Consider the following 10,801-nt stretch of genomic DNA (forward strand, 5'->3'; position numbering starts at 1 on the left):
CACTATTATAATTTTGCTAGGAAAAAACAAAAACGATGATAAGACTATAATTTTGGGCTCAGGGCAAAATTGTAATTTTTCAGGACTAATGCACGCGTGTTAGGCAGCTCCTTTTGACGAAAAAAAATTAAAACGAGTCAACCAGTTAAAACAAAAAACTTTTATAGTTTTGCTAGAAAAAATAAAACGATGAGGAAAAGGTAATTTTGAACTGAGGGGGAAATCATAATTTTGTTTCAGGGATAAAATCGTAAATTAAATGGACCAATGGCGTTGAGGGCAAAATCGTAACTTGCCTGTGTGAGAAAAAAACTAATGGCAAAACTGTAAATTTAAACGGGGCAAAATCGTAATTTTGAACCGAGGGCAAAATTGAACTTTTTAGTTGGACAAAAGCGTAAATTTATTTTTAAATGGGGTAAAAACATAATTTTGAACAGGTGACAAAATCGTTATTACAAGGGAAAAAACCTAATGACAAAACTGTAAATTTAAACGGGGCAAAATCATAATGTTGAACCGAGGGAAAATTGAAAATTTTTAGCTAGGAGCAAAAGCGTAAATTTATTTTTAAATGAGGGTAAAAGCATAATTTTGAACTGAGGGTAAAATCATAATTTTAAAACAGGATAAAATCGTAAATTTGTTAGGCCAATAGGGGAGTGTGAATATAAACGAGACAAAAATTTAGCCAAAAAAAAAAAAAAAAAAAATTGGTGATAGATGGTGTCGCCCAACTCAACCAATAAAATGAAACAACTATTCCTGCCGTTGGGTTTTGTTATAGTAGATAATATATATGTAAACTTACAAATTGAATATTATTAAATAAATTAAATAAATGGCATATAAGCAAGGTAGTAGGGGGACCTAGGCAAACAAAAGAAGCAAGCCTAAGCCCTAAGGATCGTAAAAAGAGGGACCAAAATGTCACCGACTTTAGATTTTAAGATAGACAGATAATAGAATTGCAAGAATTCCACAAAACTGAGATGTTGAGATATCAAGTGGTGGTCCATTTTAGTGGATTGCGATGGGGCCTGCGACCAAAACATTAGGGTCCAAAATTAGTTTTTGAGCTTTTACTGTACATTATTGGGTGTGCTGAGGGGGGACCCTGGCCCCCACTGAATGTTTTCACTACGTGTTTCTAGATCCAATATTCGAAGAACACCGTATGATTGATTCACATAATATTAATGCACACAAACATGTGATTTCAATAGACTGATAGTGATTTAAAAGAAAAAAAAAAGATAATTAACAAAATAGACATGGACGAAAATCACGAGAATTTTAAAACAACACACAAAATGAATATCAACAAATTTGGATGAAAGTTAACGAAGAGAAATTTAGAATGTCTAGTACATAACAAGAGTAAAATTGTCATGATTGTATAATTATATTTGATATGAAAGTCTAGTTGGTTATATAAATTAGATTAATGAAATATTAAGTAGTTATTAGTAAACGAAAAATAATATATTTGAGAAAATATATATTAAAAATAATAAAGAAAATAATAAAAAGTTGATAAAATAATAATTCGAAAAAATTTCATTCAGTTACTTATATTAAGTAGTTTTAGCTTGGACTCAAAAAAAAAAAAATGCGGGAATTTTTTTCAAAAGGTCACAAGAATTTTAGGCACACATAATTGTGACACTTAACGCAATCGGTTACTTACGTTTTAGGTATAGCTTATTGTCAAATATGAGTAAAAATGTATATTATTCAGATTATAATATAACAATTTATATATATTAGCATTAAAGTTAAAATTAGGGCGTCTTTCAACCGATTGCCTTCTCATTTTAAACTAACTATATTTAAATTTTAATTGTTTGACCCGCTAGAGATAAAACATAATAAGGAAATGAGTTGAAGTTATCACATCTAAAAGAACATATATAAACATATGTAAAAAAACAACTAAATTAAGCCATTATATAAATCAAAATAAGACTAAGAAAAATAACTACTTGAATACTTTTGACTGTAATAACATCACAAGAAAACATGACAAGAAAAAAAATACATTGAGATTCAACAATCAAAACAAATATTAGATATTTGAATATGTAAAAAAACAATTAATGTTTTTTTAGTTGAATCCTAGATGACTATAGTATATCATTTTTGTAATAAAACACTTTAATACTTAAAACAATATCTTTTTGGAAAATTGGTTTTTAATAAACCAACCTTTGTCGCGTTGGTAAATAATAATCTTATCTACGTAATTGGTATACAATAATCCTATCTATCAACATGTTGGTACTCAATGAACTTCCGTTAATTTTGTTTAACCAAAGTTAATTTTTAAGTTTTATTTATTACACAAAAAGTCCATATAGTTGTAATTTACTAGTTTTAACTATTTTATAAAAAAAAAAAAAACTCAAGCGACTGTAATTTACTAGTTTTAAAATAGTTAAAACTAGTAAATTACAACTAGAGAGACTGTTTGTGTAATAAATAAAACTTAAAAACTAACTTCAGTTAAAAATATTAACGGAAGTTCATTGAGTACCAACATGTTGATAGGTAGGATTATTGTATACCAATTACGTAGGTAAGATTATTATTTACCAACGCGACAAAGGTTGGTTTATTAAAAACCAACTGGTATTAAATTGGTATTAAATTGGTATTAAATCTTTTTAGATATTTCTTTAAAATTGGTATTAAATGTTTTTTTTTTTTTGGAACATCCTTTTTTAAGCATTTTAAAAACAAACATGTTTACAAAATATATGGTGTCGGTGTAGAATTGAACCAATATCGACCAAAATGTTACTTTTAACATTTAGTCTACATCTCCATTTAGTTTTGTTTAAAATCCGCCTGCCTGTCGCGGAGCACGGATAACATGTGTCGATAAGATAAGAAACCAAACCATACCGATGAAATTCCAGTCGTGCCCTCGTGTCAACACGGATTTAATTTCGCTAGTTTATATTAAATATCTAAATGTATATTCTTTTAATTTTAATATCATTATTTAATACGAGAGAAGCGAGGAAATATATATATATATATATATATATAATTTCTTTCCATCCACTTAATTTAAATATGATATTTAGTTGTAAAATGTAAAAAAAAATATGTATTTAATTCTAGTAGCCTATTTAGTAGCCCAAACCTACTTAGGATTAAAAAAAAAAAAAAAAAAAACCTGATGAACCCGATATACCCGAACGACACATCCCATTCACAATACCCAACATAAATTCTTTTCATATGCTCACGAGTCACAATACGACTACTGCTCGACTTCGCTTATTTCTTATCGCATCAAGTCCTCGAGTTATAACTTTAGAGTAAAGTTCCCGTACAAATAACTTTAACGTACTAAACATACGAATAGCATGAAAAAGGCAAAAAAGCGCGGTGACATTTTCGTAAATATTTGCTTGTAGGGTAATTATCAAAATTACTCTACAAATGATCCCGTAGAATAATTTTGTAAAATGCTCACGTAGAGTAATTTTGATCTTGTAGAGTAATTTTGTAAAATTTTCTTGTAGAGTAATTTTGATCAAAAAACTACACCTCACCAAAAAACCCCCAAAAAACCTAGCCCCCCCTACCCCAAAAAACTAAAAAAAAAACCTAACCCCCCCCACCCCACCCCCACCCTCAACCCCCCCCCCCCAAACCCAAACTAAATGCTAAAAACTAAACCATAAAGCTAAACCCCATAACTAAATGCTAATTTTTTTTTTTTTTACAAAATTACTCTACAAGATCAAAATTACTCTACCAAAACATTTTACAAAATTACTCTATAAGATCATTTTACAAAATTAATCTACAGGATCATTTGTAGAGTAATTTTGAATTGTATGTTGTTTGATAAACTTGCAGAGTAATTTTGATTCACTTGTAGAGTAATTTTGATGCAGAGTAATTTTGATACACTTGTAGAGTAATTTTGATAATTACCCCACAAGATCAAAATTACTCCACAGGAACATTTTACAAAATTACTCTACAAAGATCAAAATTACTATACAGGATCATTTGTAGAGTATTTTTGATAATTACTAATAATTACGAAAATGTCACCGCATTTTTTCAGCAAAACCTTCAGTTCGTACATTTTGTACGTTAATTTTATTTGTATTTGATCTTTTGTCTATAACTTTATTAGCATATTGTTTGTTTGTATTGATACTGAATTTATAATCTACCTTCTTGAACTAGAAGGTGAAAATTAAACGAAAATGAAACTAAAGGACTAAAAAAGTCAAACTTAAACTTTAAAAGGGTATTTTTTACCAGACCACGTGAACTAAAAAAGACGCAACATCCACGTCTTCACATCAATCCAATTACAATAGTCGTTCATGTTCGATTAGGTTGACGGCCCAACAATCTCATGCAACTCTTCACTAAGGTTGCGGGTTCAGATTTGAATTCGTGAAATTGTTTCCTTGTATTCAACTCGATTTATGAAAGTTTAAGGTTTTGATTATGATGTTTTTTTATGTAAATTGCAACAATTCTATCCTAAGTTGAAGGTTTTGATTATGATGTTTTTTATGTAAATTACAACAATTTTATCCTGAAGTTGTGATCATTGAATTCCACAAAACTGAGATGTTGAGATATCAAGTGGGAGTTTTTTTAACAATCTAATGTTGGTGGAAAAGCTATTTACCAATGTCACACCCTGACTTTTGCGGAAGTGTATGATGTGTGACTAGTTTAATATCATTGCATTCAATCATAATAAACAACTACATGATCAAAACGATGTTCATCCATTCATTAAGTAAAAGTATTACAAATACCAGTTATTTAAGTTTCAAACAACACAACCTTCGACTAAGATACAATTCAACAAAAGTGGATGACATCTAAACTTGGAATTTACTTCTAGAAACAACACTCGCGCCCAAGATCCAACTTGTTACCTGAAATACATGTAATTTTGGAAAACATCAACAAAAGTTGAGCGATTTCATGCGTTTGTGTGAGTACTGACAATCTTGTAAACCTTTGAGATATTCCTTTGAAAACATATATGAAAAGCATTTATGTACATAAATAAATGTTTTACAAGGACATTAAAGCATGTGAGGACATAGGGAGTACTCGAAATGAGTAGGCTTATACCATTGTCGATTTCCCTCGACTATGTCGAATTCCCCTTCGACTATGTCAATTCACCTTGACTCTGTCAATTCACCTTGACTATTGTCGATTCACCTCGACTAATGTCGATTCACCTTGACTGGGACACCGAAGCACTCAAGTGGTCACAGGTACCATGAGTGGGGTTCGGCCGTACCCGTTAGATCTAACCTTCGTCCCTAATTAAGAGTTAATGGCATTTCAAATTTAGTCTATGCTCACATGATCTAGTAGTTCATTACATCGTCAATTCACACCGTTTAAACATCCGTAACATGCATTCCACCCCCCGAGAGTTATAAAACTGAAAACAGTTAAAGAAAAGGGGGACATAAACTCACTGTTTTGCGTTCTTCAATCCGACGAAACTCAAGCCACTATTTGTGTGCACGACAACCTACAATGTACTACTGTCTATTAGGCGAGCGGGTCGTGCCTTGACTTTGTATTAGTTAGTGCTTTTGAGTTATGTTTTATTGTGCCTTCGGTATTATTCCAAGTCATATAATTATTTGTTAAAATAATAAATATTTTAACTTAAATTACATTTATCAAATTTTGAAGTAATTGTTAAAACAATATATATTAACTTGATACTTCCCAAGTATTCATATATGTATTTCCTTCCCAAGGATGGGTGTATTTGTATTCTTATACTTGTATATTTTTGCCATGGATCGGTGTTGTATTCCGGAGTGCATTTATATGTATGAGAATACGTATTTTCTTGTATTCATTAAGTATTCTTATACTTAATTCGTAATAATTTTTCCGGAATATTATCTTTAATAAAGTTCACCAATATATATTTCCAAAATACATATATTTTAAGAAATACTTCTTAGAAAAATTATTTATAATTTTTCCTTTGGCAAAATATTTGTATTTTCACATAAGTTCCAAAAGTAATACATTTTTCAAGTCCAACTTAGAAATATATATCGACTTATCTTTCCCCAAAAATAATGTATTTCAAGTTTTCTCAAGAAAATATATATTTTTCCCAAAAATAATATATCTTCTAAAAATTCCAAGAAAATATATTTTTACTTCCAAAAATAATATATTTTCTCCTTGTCAAAAATATGATATAAATTTGCAATAATTGTAAAAATCATATTGTTGAGATCGAAGGCTGTCATGATTGTGCTTGTTTGTTGACGCGTGCAAGTGTGTATATGTTTTAGATGTATATTTTAAGCCCTTTTTTACACTTTTAGCCAAGTTTTAAATTTATAAAACACGATATTTACTAACACTAAACACACATATGGGCAAGTGCACCCATCGTGGACGTAGTATAGTGTTGGTAAGATACCGAGGTCGTCCAAGGACACACGAGCTTTTAGTACCGGTTTATCCTCAATGTCTAACCAAATCAAAATGTTAGAAAAGATTTTTAAACTAAGAAAATAAAACTAACTAAATGCTGAAAAATAAAAATAAAAATAAAAACAGATAGACAAGATGAATCACTTGGATCCGACTCGTGTATTAGTATAACCTTTGATTATTTTCGCACTTTTGCACTTGTTTAAGAGATTATCTTAGTTATTGTAGTAGGCCCCTCTTTTGAAGGTGACATTACCCTCAACCTAGTAGTTTGAGTCAGCAAGGATACAATCCTAAAGGGTCGGATTATTGAAAGATAATGAATTAAGTTATTAATGCAAATTATGGTAGGCCCCTCTTTTGGAGGTGACGTTACCCTCGACTAAGTAGTCTGAGTTAGCAGGGATACAGTCCTAAATAGCCGGGTTATAGTATTAATAGTAGTTAACTTATGAGGGGGTCAAAGAGTTTGGATCCCCGCCATCCAATACCTTTGGGTATTGAAGGAGATCCTACTAAATTTGACCCAGGTCCCTTGCAGGACCTCTAAACGCTGAACAAGGGCAAGACCCTTACCAAACCGTTCCCTTAACCCCCGACCAGGTAGCCAACATACCTCCCTATAGTCCGTGGAGATATGAATGGTGAAAATCTTTTATTTTATAAAGACAGTAATATAATGCCAAGACACCACGGACAAACGATAAGGAAGAATCACCTTCAACATAAGTAACTAGTTATTAAAGTCATTAATACAAAACCAAATAAAAAGTGCAAAAGATTAAAAATAAAAAGTATTATACTAAACACTTGTCTTCACCAAGTGATGTAAGAGACTTAGGTAAACATGGCCTTGATTGTCAAGAACTCTTACGATCAATCTTGGATCCCGAGACGACTCACACACTCTATGATGGACAATGGATGATGGTGGTGGATGATGGTGTTGTGATGGTGGTGGATGGTGGATGAAGTGTGAGAGAGGTGGTGTGCCAAGGGATGAGTTGCAATGAAATCAAGCACTCCTATTTATAGGCTGAACAGAAGCCTGTGCACGGCCCCGTGTCCGCTGGACACGGCCCCGTGCCTGTCTGACAATCTCTCTCCTCATTAATTGTAATTCGCAATTACAATTAATGCGCCTGCAGTACTTTCGCCACGCCCTCATGTTCACTGGGCACAGCCCCGTGGTGGGCAATAGAAGCTTCTATAGGTTTGTCTTATCTGCTGCTTCTTGGGCACGGCCCCGTGCTGGCTGAGCACGGGGCGTGTTCAGTCTTCTGCCTTCTCTGTTTTGCTTGGGAGGATGCTGTCGAGGGGTCGGGCAATCCACTTATGTTCTTTTTCTTGTATTTATGTTAGATTTAGCTGCCTTTTTGCTTCTTTTGTTAATTTGAGCTCATTTAATCCTGAAAATACAAAAGGAAGACAAAAACACTCTTTTTCCAACATTAGTACTTAAAAAGGGTTAGTTTTATGCCTCATTTGATGTAATTTATATGTTGCATTTTACACACATCAAATATCCCCACACTTGAATTTTTGCTTGTCCTCAAGCAAAACTCTTTAATATGTGGCTTACACTCTCAAATGGAACGGGTAGAAGAGAAGGTTTTGGCTTGTCATAGAGTGTCGGGAATCCAAGATCTTTATTGGGTTTTATTTTTATTTATTTACAATCCTATTCGTTATGATTTATTTAGAACGTTTCATAAGAGAAATTACTTATTTGGGCATAGCATGCCTTTTTAAAATTCCATTTATATACAAGTTCACATATCTCACAGGAGAAATCACTCACACTCGGCCGAAGGTGTCTTTTTTAGTGAATCACTCGAGAGCGGCATGGAACTTATTCCTACCATAGGCTTGCCAAGCAATCAATCCTCCTCCTTTTTAACTTTTTACCTTTGTAAATATCAAGAGGACTTTTTTGGGTAAAGGCTTGGGCTAAAGGTGGGTAGTTGGGTTAGTGGTTAGTAGAAAAGGGCGAAAATCGTAAAAAGCGTCGGTTTTCGTAAAACATTTTGTTTTAGTGACTTTTTATTCTTAATGAAGTATTTCTTCAAACAAGCTTTTTAGGAGCTTTGTTTGTTTATTTCTAACTTCATTGTAAAATTCTCTCTCTCTCTCTCTCTCTCTCTCTTTTTTTTTAGTCACACGAAAACCGAGTTTGTTACTAAAATAAAGGGTAAAAATAAAAAGGGTTTTTGGTGGGTAAAAAGGGTTTTGGGTTAAGAAATGAAAAGGTTTAGGCTCAAAGGGGTTAACTAGGGGGAGTTTTTGGGTAGGTGAAAAGAAAAATAAAAATAATGGTTTTGAAGGAAAAAGGGTTAGTCCTAATGCCTCCATCATTCACTTAGGGGCTGTTTGGTAGCCTCTGAATGGTCATTAAGAGGCTACCTCTTAATGGAACAATTAAGAATTTTACCAATGAGAATGTAGAATAATGTGACATGTGATGATTTACTATTCAGAGGTTACCTCTTAACCATTCAGACTTGAGGTTACCTCTTATTCATTCAGTGGTTTTAAACCATTAAGAGGTAGCATCTGAATGGCCATTAGGAGGCTACCAAACAGCCCCTTACTTGGGTTTAAGTTGGTAAGGACCGGGAATGAATTGTCGTGGCAAGTTCTAGAGTCGTAAGAACCAAGCGGCTATTCACACAAGAAACGAAAAATGAGCATTTAGCGTAAAGATGTATATTTGTATGCTCAATAAAGGCTCAAAACTCACTTTTGTGGGAATGGGTTTTTATGTGATCAAGTATATATAATCGAATTTTAACTAAGCTTGTCATGCCGTTTCATAATTTTCTTATGTTGGTTCTTTTTATCATGACGCTATCAGTTGTAAATTTGTAAAAATATAACCTTGTTAGTCTTAGAATTCCCAACTTAACTTTAGACAAGTAAAAAAAATTGAAAATTTTTGAAAAAAATTTGGGGTGATTAGCGGTTCCAATAGAGTTTCGTGTAAGGCTTGTTATTAGGACTTGCAAAATTCAAGGTTTTAGCATCCCACTCACACTTAAATTACACATTGTCCTCAATGTGTCCCAAAAATAAATTTTTAGGTTGGTTGAATGTGTAACATGGTGTTAAAAGCAAAAATTTATGTTATTGGCAGTCTGGACACGGCCCCGTGGTGACCGGGCACGGCCCCGTATTCAGGTGCCAGTAACGATAATTAAAGAAAAGAAACAGAAGCCTGGACACGGGGGCGTATCCGGTGAACACGGCCCGTGTCCAGTTACCTGAACTGGGCATTTTTCTGCAGGGTGTTCAGCACGGGGCCGTGTTGGCTGGGCACGGCCCGTGCTGAACTTACTGTAATGGAGAAATTGTTGTCGGGTGGCCTTGTTCTTGTGCATGGGGCCATGTTTCTCGTTTCCCTTATCATCCTTTACCACCATGAGTGTGTTTTATTCCTGCAAATTAAAACTAAAAGATTAAACTAAACTAAAGATAGTTCCGCGGAATGCCTCCGTGGTGCGCCACGTTTATAAGGGTCCTTGGCTAGACCCAAGGTGAGGTTATATATTTTCTGAGTGGGATGTTTTGCATCCCATGTTGCACCGTCGGAGAGCAGCATCCAAACTCGAATCAATAACCTTCATGTAGTTGACCGGGTCATCGTCCTCTATTCTCTTCCCAACCCCGAATTTTACTTCATCATCCCCGTACCTTAAGGTGAGCGTTCCATCATTCATGTCTACCACTGCCTGTGCGGTGGCGAGAAATGGTCTCCCTAGTATGAGGGGGACTTCGGTGTCTTCTTCCATATCGAGTATGACAAAGTCGGCCGGGTAGACGAATTTGTTTACCTTGACTAGGAGATTTTCGATGACACCTTGCGGGAATTTGACGGATCGATCAGCAAGTTGTATGCTCATTTTTGTAGGACTCGTTTTTCCTAGGCCGAGTCTTTTGAACATTGATGAGGGCATGAGGTTAATGCTAGCCCCAAGGTCGGCTAGTGCATTACGAACGGGGGAGTCCCTGATCGAGCAAGGAATCGTGAAGCTTTCGGGATCGATTTTCTTTTGGGGGAGTTTGTTGAGTACGAGGGCAGAGCATTCTTCGCCTAAGTTAACTAATTGCAAAGTTTCAATTTTCCTTTTATGAGTGAGGAAGTCCCTCATGAACTTAGAGTATTTGGGCATTTGGGTTAGGACATCAATAAAAGGAATGTTGACATGCAATTGTTTTAGTAGACTTTCGAATTTTGCGAATTGCTCATTGGTCTTTTGACGGATTAACCTACCGGGGTACGGAAGCCGAGGAGCCTTGGTAGGCTCTGGTAATGGAGGGGAAC

This window comes from Helianthus annuus, chromosome 16 (genome assembly GCF_002127325.2).
Source record: "Helianthus annuus cultivar XRQ/B chromosome 16, HanXRQr2.0-SUNRISE, whole genome shotgun sequence".
Lineage (NCBI taxonomy): Eukaryota > Viridiplantae > Streptophyta > Magnoliopsida > Asterales > Asteraceae > Helianthus > Helianthus annuus.